The sequence below is a fragment of the Canis lupus genome, chromosome 20, assembly GCF_003254725.2.
Source record: "Canis lupus dingo isolate Sandy chromosome 20, ASM325472v2, whole genome shotgun sequence".
Lineage (NCBI taxonomy): Eukaryota > Metazoa > Chordata > Mammalia > Carnivora > Canidae > Canis > Canis lupus.
The window spans coordinates 35634072-35646868 of record NC_064262.1 but is presented as its reverse complement, the minus strand read 5'-3'; the positions used below and the strand labels follow the sequence as shown (position 1 = coordinate 35646868).

At 38.9% G+C, this 12797-nt stretch overlaps 1 protein-coding gene and 1 long non-coding RNA gene across 12 annotated transcripts in view; one reads left to right on the top strand and one right to left on the bottom strand.

Annotated features, from left to right (window-relative positions):
• CACNA2D3 (calcium voltage-gated channel auxiliary subunit alpha2delta 3) overlaps positions 1-12797 on the top strand; it is a 945794-nt gene that overhangs the window by 617610 nt on the left and 315387 nt on the right. The gene's annotated exons all lie outside the window — the stretch shown is intronic.
• The window catches only part of LOC112665933 (uncharacterized), a 32516-nt gene continuing 31251 nt past the window's right edge, over positions 11533-12797 (bottom strand). Inside the window, exon 5 of the long non-coding RNA XR_003140610.3 lies at positions 11533-11892. This is a non-coding gene — a long non-coding RNA (uncharacterized LOC112665933). The remainder of the gene's footprint in view (positions 11893-12797) is intronic.

Genomic DNA, 12797 nt, shown 5'->3' with positions numbered 1-12797 from the left:
GCCCAGAAGCCATTTCCTTGTGACCTCTTCTCTTATTCCCCCTGACAACATATGTACCACTTTCTACCTTGTCTTGTGTCTGACCTACCTTCCCTATTAGGCTAGTAGCATTCTGTTCTAAGCCATACTCCATTTATTGGTGTGGTTCTCAGGAGTACTGCTTCTGAATGGAGACTTTATCGAGCCGGATTTGATGTGCCTGCTGTGTGCCTTTGGCTGAGTTACTAACCAACCACTCCATGCCTCAGTTTATAGTCTACGTAAAATGCAAATTATAATACTGATTTCATCCTGGATTGCTAGGAGATTAAATGAGGAGGAGATGTATGAAAGGGCCTTAGCATGTGCTAAGTCATGTTAATTTAGCTATTGCTCTATCCTTGTAAGTCCCACCCCACAACAAGGGTGCTTTATGAGATACTTTAGGCCCTAGTTGAATGGATGACCACAAACAGGCCAACCAAAAGCATCACATTAGCCATGATGTTAAATTGTGTGTTTATGGGGAAGCTTGCGTGTTCCTCACCTGTGTGTGACACAGGCATGCTCCTTAAGGAGCAGAACCCTTTCCTAGTCTTTATGATCTCCCTGTACCAACTAATCATAGTTGGGGCAACAGGGGGTGGGGGGTACTGGGGAATGAGGTTCAGATTTGTCCTGACTCACATAGCTTGTCACCTTCAGCTGCCCAACCCCTTATGTCCCCTCAAATGTTTGCTGGGTGAGTGCTAAGCAGTCATTCTTGTCCAAACGTGGTTTTTCCCACTATTGTTTTTTCTTTGTTGATTTGTGCTCTTCAGCCTGTTTTTGCACACTCCCAGGCTGACTGTACTGTCCAGTTTGGTGGCTGTGAGCCGTATATGGGTACTTAAGTTCACATTTAAGTTCATTAAAATTAAAGAAAATTCAAAAGTTAGTTCCTCAATCACACTGACCACATTTCAAGCATTCAGTAGTTATATTTAGTTCATGGTAATCACATTAGCCCAATATATAATGTTTTCCTCATTCCAGAAAGTTCTATTGGGCAGCACTGCTCCACAGAATGCCTCAAATAAATAACAGTTAAGATGCGGGGCTTTATTTTTTTCCGATACACATGGTTATACCCTTAGTGTTTTATAATTTATGAAACGTTGGCTAACCAGTTGGTAGAAGAATGGCAAATAGTTAAAAGAAGATTAAATTTTGATGTAATGGACTTTATAGGGGATGTTGGGTTTTATGACAAGTGCTTTCTGTGAGTTGTCTCACATGATTCTTATAGCAGCCCAGTGAGGTAGGTACTATCAGCAGCCCCTTAAATAGGGTTGGAAAGTCGCTGGTCCGAGGTTTCACAACTGGTCGGTGGAAGAATGTGATCCTAACACCAAGCCAGTGGACTCCAGAACTCTAGCCCTTAGCTGTTGAATTGCCTCCCACAAAGTCACAGCAAGTTCTCAAAGGTATGAGCTGTCAATTCTAAAGGCAGAGGCAGCAGGATTCTCTGTTCTGGATTTAAATGGAACTGGGCCACGGTGAAAAGAAGTCAGAATCTTTTCATAGTGCCTTTTTGGCAACTGAACTGAAATTTCTTTGTAGGCCTTAAAAATTATCTCTGGTCCTATACATTGTCTTTATTTCTACCAACAAAAATAAGTACAGTCCATCAAAAAAAGATCATCTGATAGTCAAAAGTGGATCAGAGATAAAGAGGATTAAGGTGTACAAACTTTTAGTTATAAATAGATCATGTGGATGAAAAGGACAACATAGGAAATATAATCAATAAAATTGTAATAATGTTGTATCATGATTACACTTACCGCAGTAATCACTGAGTCATACACAGAATTGTTGAATCAATATGCCATACACCTGAAACTAATATAACACTATGTGTCAATTATGCTTCAATAGTAATTAAAAAAATGTAAAAGCAATGCAACAATGTCAAAAGCTATTAAAAAAAAAGTAAAAGAAAGAATAAAGTATTCTGTATATAGATGGGCCAGAGAGACAAATTGATTATGAACACACTTTGAGAATTATGCGGTCTTTAAATATTGACTGCACCATTTTTCTACCTCTATGGCCTTGGGCAAATTAACTACTCTAGCCTTCATCTATAAAATGGGAATAGCTATAATATATACCTTATAGATCATGTGAGTATTTAATAAAATAATTCATGTCAATCACATGTAAAAATATTCTGTAAATGTTAGCTTCTGCTAAAAAGAATGGGTCAAAAACAAATTACATGAGAAGCTGGTTATGTTAAGGTTTTGAAAACTAGTGATCTTAATGAAAATAAAATGAGCCCTACTAACTACAAGAAGCCAAAAGTTGTTTGCAAGAAACTGGGCTTCCCCATTCTCTCTGTACCCAGCATACCTAGCTCCTGTTCAGAACATGTGCTTAAAAGATGTGAATACGGGGACACCTGGGTGCCTCAGTGGTCGAGCAGTTGAGCGTCTGCCGTCGACTCAGGGCCTGATCCTGGGATCTGAGATAGAGTCCTGCATCGGGCTCCCTGCAGGGAGCCTGCTTCTCCCTCTGCCCATGTCTCTGCCTCTCTGTGTGTGTCTCATGAGTGAATGGGTGAAATCTTTAAAACAACAACAACAAAACGATGTGAACACATGTTGAGAAGTTCATTCCCTATAAAAGGTCATTTAAAAGTTTTACCATGAAGTTTGCCTTGTTCAAGGCCATCTACACAAGATTCATTTTGGGGGCTAGAATTTACCATTAAGAATCTTATAGGACTAACTCTATTCCAACAAAATAAATGCACAAGTAGTTTCCAGATTCTCGAGTAGTATTGTTTTCTTCAAAATACCTAGTGTCCCCACAATTGGAATGGTGGCCTATTACTCAGATTAAAAAAAAAAAAAAAAGCTGGACAAAACTATTTCTGTGCTGGGTATGGGATAGTGCTTTGATCCACATTTGTTATCCTCCTACCAGGTTTCTTTTGGAATTACCAAGAATCCCTGCACAATGTTCCCATTTCTGCAAGGGTCTCTTTTTTCTGTTGATATCTAGGAAGAAGATGCCACATAAAAAGTGGTAGTGTTCACATGTTGTACATATCTCCACACTGAAATTTTGTCATGAGTGTCCCTCAAGCGGGAAAATGTTCCAGTCGGAGGCTCAAAATAGAGTCCAAAGGGAAGTGATGGTTAGAGATAAACATGGGCTTTGGGGTGTAGACAGAGTTATTAACCAAGAGCCACATTTGTTTGCAGCACTTTTAACTACTCCAGAAATCTTGAAGTGACTTAATTCATTGTCCAAATCCCTACCTCAGCCCCCAGGTAATCACTAGAGTAATGAAAAATACTACATTCTCTCTTTCTTTTCCTAAGCTCACTTTAATCTTGATCTTTGAAAAGTAAATGGTTTTTCTTGTGCAAACAGCTTCATAGAAATGTCAAATCTGGCACCCACAGTCTATGCTGAAGGGGGAGACTGGGTACAAAAGGCTCAGTGCTCAGGGCCTGGGCTTTGAAATGACTCCAGCTGTATTGCCAATGCAAATGCAGGAGGGGAAAAATTACTGGAACAAATTGAAAGGTTATTCAGACTGGAATTTAGAATCTCAATAAAAAAGGCTTTTTATAAGCCAAAGCCCTCGGAGTAACCGGATCATTTAAAAATACATCTTTTCTGCATTAAATGTAGTGTGACAGCCGCATTAGAAATGCTGCAGTCCGTTCCTTAAACATTTTTAACTGACTTGTAAGGACAGCTAAAATCTTCGGGGGGGGGGGGGGCTGGTGAGGGGATGGCGGAGATGCTGGATCTCCTCTCTGTAAATAGTTTCCATTTCTTTATTTTTGCCTAATTTTTGATACCTGAATGGGTTTTCGCCTTTCCCCCTGTGGCTTCCTGCAGGCTTGGTGATCTCTGTGGGCTGTGTGTCTTGATAAAAATTTGTTGAGCTAGTCATTTCCTTTTTTGGACTTAGTAGAAACAGTCTTTCTGATCACCCAGATGTTGGTGATCAGAAATAGCACATAGTTGTACTGGGGTACAATCTTTTTAACGAGAGGTAGTTAGGCCAAGAGACACAAACATAACTCACCTAATGTAAGGCAGTGACCCAAATGTGGGACTCCCTTCCCATTGTTTAAAATCTGGAAAGAAATGATCCAAATCCACTTGTTGTTGAAGTGCATGGCAGTTCTCCCCACCAGCCCCACCCCAGAAACTTCTATTTCTTTGAACTGCGTGGAAGACTATTTCAAGGGGAGAGATCCCTGTGGACAGTGGAGAGTGAATTGGAGTCAAAGCAATGGACATTCCCAGTGGGGTCTCACTGCGTCCCGCACCCTTCCGAACACAGGGCTACAAGGGCCCCTCTGAGTGTCGCTGGCACAGCTCCTGAACTGCCAACCTCATGGGTACTTCTTCCTATTTCTAAAAGTGGCTCAGTCATCAAAAGATTGAGCTCATTGTTTTTAATTGGTGCAGTATTTCAAATGTCCTGAATACTCACTGTCTGGAAGTAGTAAATAGTCACACTTTACCATTTTTATTTTAACTCTTTGGCCTTATTTTAAGTCCTTCCTTTCTCTTTCTCCAAGAGTCATTTCCTTTCTCCAGGCAGTTAGCTCTTAGTGTGGCCAAGTGTAATTGTTTGTATCAGTGTCTTAGGAATTCTGTTCTTGAATTTGAGTTGCAAGGTAGCTTCTCTGTAGACCCCGATCCCTGTTCCTGGGGCACGATAACGTCATCTTTTTCCACCCCTAGTGATAGAGCCAGCACTGCAGGGAATTCTCACAAGTTTTGTTGCCATTATTTGCGTGTGTGTGTGTGTGTGTGTGTGTTTTGAGGGAGTGATGACTGCATAGTTAAAAAAAAAAATGAACTCAGGAGTTTCAGAGAGCACACTAACAGTGTCTTTTCTCACTGATGACCAGTCTCTATGATGAGTATTTTAGCACAGGATCATTATTTCATTCAACAGTTGGAGCCTCCCCCCTAATTGTTTCTGTAACCAAAACCTTTACCTTAACCTTGTTTAGATTATCTGATATAATTTGTAAAATAATAAGGCATCTTCCTGGTTAGAATGTAAGTTGCTTTGAATAATGTGCTGATCCCAACTTAATGAGCTTGCGATTTGGTGTGAAGATTTGTACCTGAAGACCATAGCTTTGTTCATACCCGAATAAGCACTTCAGTGATACTGAGGTTCATCCTCTATGAGGAACCATGGCTTCTTTTCCCATCGCGCAATCCTCATACAAGAATAGACTGATCGGCTCTGGACTCTCTGCCTTTTGTGCGATAGCACCACTACTAGCTCATTCATGTGTTTTAGGCACCCTCATGTTCACATACTGTAAAGCTAAATGAACTAGATCCTCATTCCTGCATTTAAGTCCAGTTCTTTCATGATCCAGTATCTTTTTCACTAGAAGCATGTCCAGGAAGACCCGGCAATGCCTTACTTCATTTTATCCAACAAAGCCAACTTTTGACACAAGGAGATAGTATCCTCCATTTTCTTCAGCTAAACTGGAGTTTGGATAAAGCTATGTACTGGTTCTGTTCCTGAAACTAACATTTCAACAGATGGTTGGCATAGGGTGCCTCACCCCCTAAAATGACATTTTTGTTCTCCAAATATTGGCAGATCTCAACAACCTTGTTCAGCATGAAATAAGTAATGCATGATGTTGCCATGTTTTACATGTACCAATGCTTGCCTAGCATTACGCAGTTACCTCTTTCCCTTCCATTCAGGAATTCCTGAATCCTTTAGAATACAAGTGGGTGCGGTGACATTATTAGTAGTAGGATTAGAATGTGTATTTATTTAAAATATTCTCAGATTCAGGTTCTTTGACTTTCATTAGTTATTAATCACCCATAATCCATAGCAGGTTGCCATTGAGACCAACTTGCCCTTGAGTGGCAATGCCTCTGGAGACTGTACCTTTACCTAAAGTGCTGTACAATTGCTTGCCTTTAAAAATGATCCTGTAACTCTTTATTGGGGGCACTGTGAGAACTGAAGCTCTCTAGCTTTAGACCTTCATTCTCAGGGTGAAGAGCAGTGGGAGGCTTTGATAACTTTTACAGCACACAGAGGGAAACATTTTTGCACAGACTATGCCAGAATCCCATGCTCTGTGGGCAACATAATGGATTTCATTCAGAACCCTGCACAGGCCAACTGTCATGATATGGTTGGGAAGCTTTCCATCAGCTACTGTGAGCTCCATCACTCTGTTCCCTACCTCCGTTTTTGGCTTCTCCATTCTCGGTCACATTTTACAAAGCAGCCAACCATCCAGATTGGGATTTCATGCTCTGCTGCACTGTTGCCTGAGTTATTTCTCTTACAAAGACCTCCTTTACAAAGTCCTTAATCTAAGTAATGCATAGAAGGTGTATTAAGGGGTAACAAGTGAAAGAAGGCAAGAACCAACAACTTCCTGAAAATTGTTATAGTTAGAGCATTTCCATGAAGGCCCAATGATTCATTAGAGTGAGTCCAGACAAAAGTCCCACCTCCCAAAACATATGTAGTGAATTCAGACCTAATTGGCCATGGTCCAGTCCAGTTCTAAAGGGGACATTCTTGGCATTTTGGAGGTCAGAGGAGAGATTTGATTTGAAGCTTGTCATGTGTGTTTCCCACATGTTATATTTAAGTTTGTTGATTACATTCATTGGATGTGCCCATTGCCTTTTAATTTCTGGACAAAGTTCATATAAATTGGTCAACCCTGGCTTTTTATGCCATCAGTCTAATGACTCAATGCAAAAGATATCTACATCTTTGTGCCAATCTATGAAAAGGCTTCATAGAGCAACCTAGAGTTTGAGAAAGAGATCCTACATTATAGTTTAAGATTGACATTGGGTTTGTTGGCTGGAAAAGACCCCTGACTCTGTCTTTCATCTGTGGAATTTTCTTTGTAATCCCAATGCTACATATGGCTAATGTTTCCAAAGCTTACCTGGAAGCCATATTATGAAAAAGCCTGTGAGTGAGGGCAGCTTTCCATAGGATTCTTGCTAACATATTGAATTTCCTTGGCCAACTTATCCAAGAATTTCACTGTGTGGGGTACATAAAATGCTGGGGGTCGGGAGGATTCTGGGGCATACGGCTGCCTGAGATTTTGTTTGCTTGTCTGACTTCAGCAGGGAGGTGAGTTGAGAACAGTGAGTAGTATGTTCTATTTATCTATCAGAGGAAGCATTCATCTGATGGAAAGGTACCTTCAAATACTGTTTTCATTCCCTTTTTCCAATTGGAATTGGATCCCAGCTATAATAATCAAAGCTTGGATATGTGACTTCAGGTCCACCTGTATCCACACAGAAGCTTTGGATATGCATTGTTTAAAGCTTTGAAATACTACCATGTTGGACAATGGATAAGGGTGAAATCCAGAAAAGGTAATTATTTATATGAAGCCAAAAGTCAGGGATATGGGAAACAATTCAAGGAGCCCAGAGGCCTTATATTCCTTGCCTTGATTCAATTGAAGGATATATAAAACCATCGAGTGAAACTTCTCTGGGTCTGCAACTGAATAATTTGTTTCAACTTACTGATCTATTATCTCTGAGAATGAGAAGTTGCTGGATAGTATCATATTATATATACAAAGGTGTTATTTAATTTGGTAGCAGGCTACCAAACTGCTGTTCAGGCTGCATATCTAATAAAATATAGAAATTTCAATTCAATTAGACAAGTTTTAAGGTTTAGATTATTAGCTATTTGGCTTATTCTGTAGAGCCTACCAAAGACAAAGTGACAGAAAAATAACCCAAATAAACACTTTTTCGAAAGGATGGAATTGAATAAGATCCTTTTGATTGGAGACCTTGGGATTACTGCCAAACTGGATTTTGGGTTGTTTATAATAGGTACATGTTGATTGAGCAGAGATGCATGAAATCTGGAATCCTAACATGAATACCCATAGCTTTGGCCCAAGTATGCAGGAGCCAGAGGGCAGGGATTATTTGGAAAAGAGATAGATAGCTAACTTTTTTAAAGAAGAATGCTTTTAAATGCAAATGTGTAAGTTAAGCATAATTTAAGTGCCCACATCCCAAGAGACCCAACAATTTCCTCCAACACCTCAGTTCTTGGTAGAGGAGTGAGATCCTAACAAGCTTACCTTGGCTTCTAGTTACAGATTTTTTCCTCCTTGCCCAATTTGGTGACTAAAATCTTGGATCTTAAGATTTCCTCTTTTTATTTAACTTCATCAATTGAAAAGACATGGTTTTATTTTCCCACTAGTTCTGGTATGATGAGACGAGACCAATCTTAACTATTGTTTACATCTATTCATCAACCCTAAAATCTCATTCTGACCCATCCTCATTTTTAAACTTCAGTTGCAGACTGCTTAAAATTTTATTAAAAAAAAAAAAAAAAAGGCCAATGCTTAGTACCTGGTAGAGATCCTGTCTTCCAAAAACAAAATATGCCTTTGTTTTTCACCAAAAAAGGACAGAAATGTGAGAGACAAAAATCATAGAGTAGATTTATTCATTTGTGAAATATCCATGTATTCATGCATTGAACAAGTACTCATTGAGCAGTTGTGTACCGACACTGAATTACCACCTGGCCAGTTATAACACAGGTGAACAATGGTTACTGAGGAATCAGGAAATAAGCAAACTCCAAGTGGTATATTTCATAACAAATGTGATAAGCATAACGAAGGAAAAGCAAAAGTCTTGTTGAGAGATTTGTGTTAATAAAATTAGGCTGGACTATGTTGCAATAATATGTATAATACATTTACAAAAACAAGTTTTATTTCTTCTCACATACCAATGTGATAAGATTCGTTAGTTTTTTTGGGAGGTGTCTATCCATCCTTCCATCGTTGGTACACTGACTTCAACATGTGGTTTCCATAATTGTGTCGAGAGAGAGGAAGATTGAGGAGTATTAAATAGGCATGGTTTTGGCCAGCTAGGAAGTGGGTATATCATTTCTGCTTATATTACATTGGCCAGAACCTAGCCACATAGACCCAACCTAACTTTGAATGAGACTGAGAAACACAATCCTTGTGAGTGCCCAGAAGGAAGAAATGGGGATGGTGAGCATCTTTATACAAATGGAAGACTTCATTTAGACTAGAGACTCCAGAAGATATTTATACAAATATTTTTCACCAGGAATTAGAATATTAAATATAGCCACATTAGCAGAACATACATTCTTCTCAAGTGCACATGGAACATTCTTCAGGATAAATCACATGACAGGTCACAGAATAAGTCTCAACAAATTTAAGAAGATTGAAATCATAACAAGGATCTTTTCCAACCACAATGGAATGAAACTAGAAATCAATAGCTGAAGGAAAACTAGAAAATTCACAAATGTGTGGAAAATAAACACACTTTGAACAACTAGTGGGTCAAAGAAGTCAAAAAAGAAATTAGAAAATATCTTGAGACAAATGAAAATACAACACATCAAAACTTATGGGAGGTAGTAAAAGCAATATTAAGAGAGAATTTTATAGTGATAGGCATTTATCTCAAAACAGAAGAAAGATTTCAAATAACCTAATTTGACACCTCAAGGAACTAGGAAAAAAAGAACTAAATTCAAAGTTAGCAAAAGGGAAGAAATAATAAAGATTAAAGCAGAAATGAAAGAAACAGATAATTTAAAAAAATCATTGAGACTAAGTTGATTTTTGTATAATTAGACTAAGGAAAAAGAGAGAAGACTTAAATTAAGGTCAGAAATGAAAGAGGAGGGATCCCTGGGTGGCGCAGCGGTTTGGCGCCTGCCTTTGGCCCAGGGCGCGATCCTGGAGATCCGGGATCGAATCCCACATCAGGCTCCCGGTGCATGGAGCCTGCTTCTCTCTCTGCCTCTCTCTCTCGCTCTCTCTCTGTGACTATCATAAATGAATAAAAAAAAAAAATTAAAAAAAAAAAAAAGAAATGAAAGAGGAGGCATTATAGCTGATGCCACAAAGGGAGAATAAAAGGATCCTAAGACATTACTATGAACAGTTATCATCTATCAAAGTGGATAGCCTAGAAGAAATTAATGAATTCTGAGAAGGATACAATCTACCAAGACTGAATCATGAAAGTCTGAACAAACCAATAATTGGTAAGGAGATTGCATCAGTCACCCAAAACTTCCCAAAAAAGAAACACCCAAATTCAGAGGACTTCACCACCACACATTTAAATAAGACTTAGTGTCAATTTTTCAAGAATCAGGAACAAAGAAAGGATGTGCATTCTCAGCACTTCTATTCAGCCCAGTACTAGAAGTCCTAGCCAGAGCAGTTAGGCAAGAAAAAGAAATAAAGGGAATTCAAAACAGGAAGAAGTAAAATTATCTATATATAGATGACATGACCTCACATGCAGAACACTGTCAAGACTCTCCACCACCCCCTGCCCAAAATCCTGTTAGAACTAATAAGTGTGTTCAACAAGGTTGTGGGATACAGAATCAATATACAAAAATGAGTTATGTTTTTATACACTGAAAACAAACTTTGTGAAAGAGAAATAAAGACAATAATCCCATTTATAATGACATAAAATAGAATAAAGTACTTAGGAATAAAGTTACCTAAGGCAATCAAAGACTTGCATGCTGAAAACTGAATAAAGATTGTTTGGGATGCCTAGGTGGCTCAGTGGTTGAGCATCTGCCTTTGACTCAGGGTGTGATCCTGGGGTCCAGAACCAAGCCCTACATCAGGGTCCTACAGGAAGCCTGCTTCTCTCTCTGCCTATGTCTCTACCTCTCTCTCTCCTGTCTCTCTCTCTCTCTCTCTCTCTCCTGAATAAATAAAATCTTAAACAATTGTTTCTTTCTCCCTCCTTTTACACAATAAATATTAGACTTGTTAAACAAAACCTCTTTTGTAATGAAAGAAATAATAGGGATGAGTGACTTTGGCAGGAAGATAAAATGTACTAAGAGTGTGGGCTCTCAACACTGTGGTTCAGGTTCTGACTCTATTACCAATTGGTTGATGATAGGCAAGACTCTGCAATGCTTAGATTTCATCTGTAAAATAGAGATTATTGTCATAATTTCTTCATCTGAAAAATAGGGATCATGATCATAATAAAACCTACCTGTACAACCTACCTGTTATAACAAATTACCACAAATGTAGTGACTTAACTCAAATTTCTATAGGTCAGAAATCTGACATGGATCACATTGAGCTAAATTCAAAAGGTCAGGAAGGCTGTATTCCTTTCTGGAGACTCTAAAAGATAATTTCTTTTCCAGTTTCTAAAGATTTCTCACATTTCTCAATTCATGGCCTTCTTCCATCTGCAGAGCCAGAGTGGTCAGCTGAGTCTTCCTCATAAAATAGTACTGAATTTGATGCCCTCTTCCACTCTAAAGGACCATTGGGGTTCCATTGGTCCAGCAGGGTAATTCAGAATCATTTCTCTATTTTAAGGTCATCAGATTAACAATCTTAATTACATATGCCACTTTAATCCCCCTTTGTCATGTAACATAACATAATCATAAATTCCAGGGGCTAAAATATGGATACTTTATTGGGGATGGAAGAAGGAGAATGAATTACACTGCCTATTGCACCACTGTATAGTAATGTTATGACAAATAAAATGGCTTAGAACAGAGCCAGTCACATGCTCAATGTCAGACATGACCCCATTTCCATTTCTCCAATTTCATTTCACGAAATTGTTTTTCCAGAGGGGCAGTTGTTTTGCTGGTAGTTGGGTCTTGAGGAAGAATCGCGCACTTCCTCCCTCACTGGTAGAAGTGATGATAAATGGGATGATAAGAGTGAGAGCTAGTTCCTCCTTGAGTTCTGCATTCTGCTTTCCAAAGCCAAAGCTCAAGGCCTGAAATTCCTTTGGAATTGTGTGATTCTGCAAAGAAAATGTATGGTTTGGGCAAAGCCAATTTTATGAATAAGAAGAATGAAACAAATTGAGTAAGATCCAAGAAGATATCATTATCCTCACAGAAGAATAGCTGGTAGAAAGGTAAGGAGCCACCCACTCTGGGATATCATTAACCCATATAGGAGTCCAGGGTGTGATTAAGATAATGGACTCTTGAATTGTAATCCCCTATCTTCTCACTAGTTGGATGACCTCAAGCCTTAGTTTACCTGTTTGTTTTATGTGAATAAAAATAATTCCTACCTCTTAAGAGATGAGGACTAGATGAGCTAATACAGCCAAAGTACTTGGCACACGGCGGGCCTGGCAGTAAGTGCTAGATCAAGGATAGGTCTGGGATGTTTTGTTTGTACTCAGGAACTTGTTGAAAATAATTAGAGTTGAAACAGCCATTCCCCTGCCAGTCTGGGGCCAAGCTAGCAGGATTCTGAGCATTATTTTCAAAATCCTATTCTCATGTAGTTAAATCTCAGAGTGAATGTTTATTCCATTAAACATTCCTCCCCAGATTGCATCATATGTAATTATGAGATGAATATGTCTGGAGAATGAAAGTAGCCATTGTTCAAGTTTTACATAGGTGATGATAGTTTTTGAATCGTCTTTGTGGAGAGGAGGATGGATTTGTTGGTTAAGGTGGATTATGACAATTGGACCAAGGGATAGAGAGCAGAAAGCCCCAACTTCTTGGTTGGAAAGAAATATGTTGTAGGACCTGGACTCAGTAGGAGTAATATCTTGAGCTGTTTTCATCCCACAGCAGGAATAACTGAAGATAAAGACAAAGATGATGAAAGACAAGATGATATTTTAATGTCACCAGTCCAGGAAACAAGAGTGCTGTTGTTTGCAGACAGCCTTTGTTCATC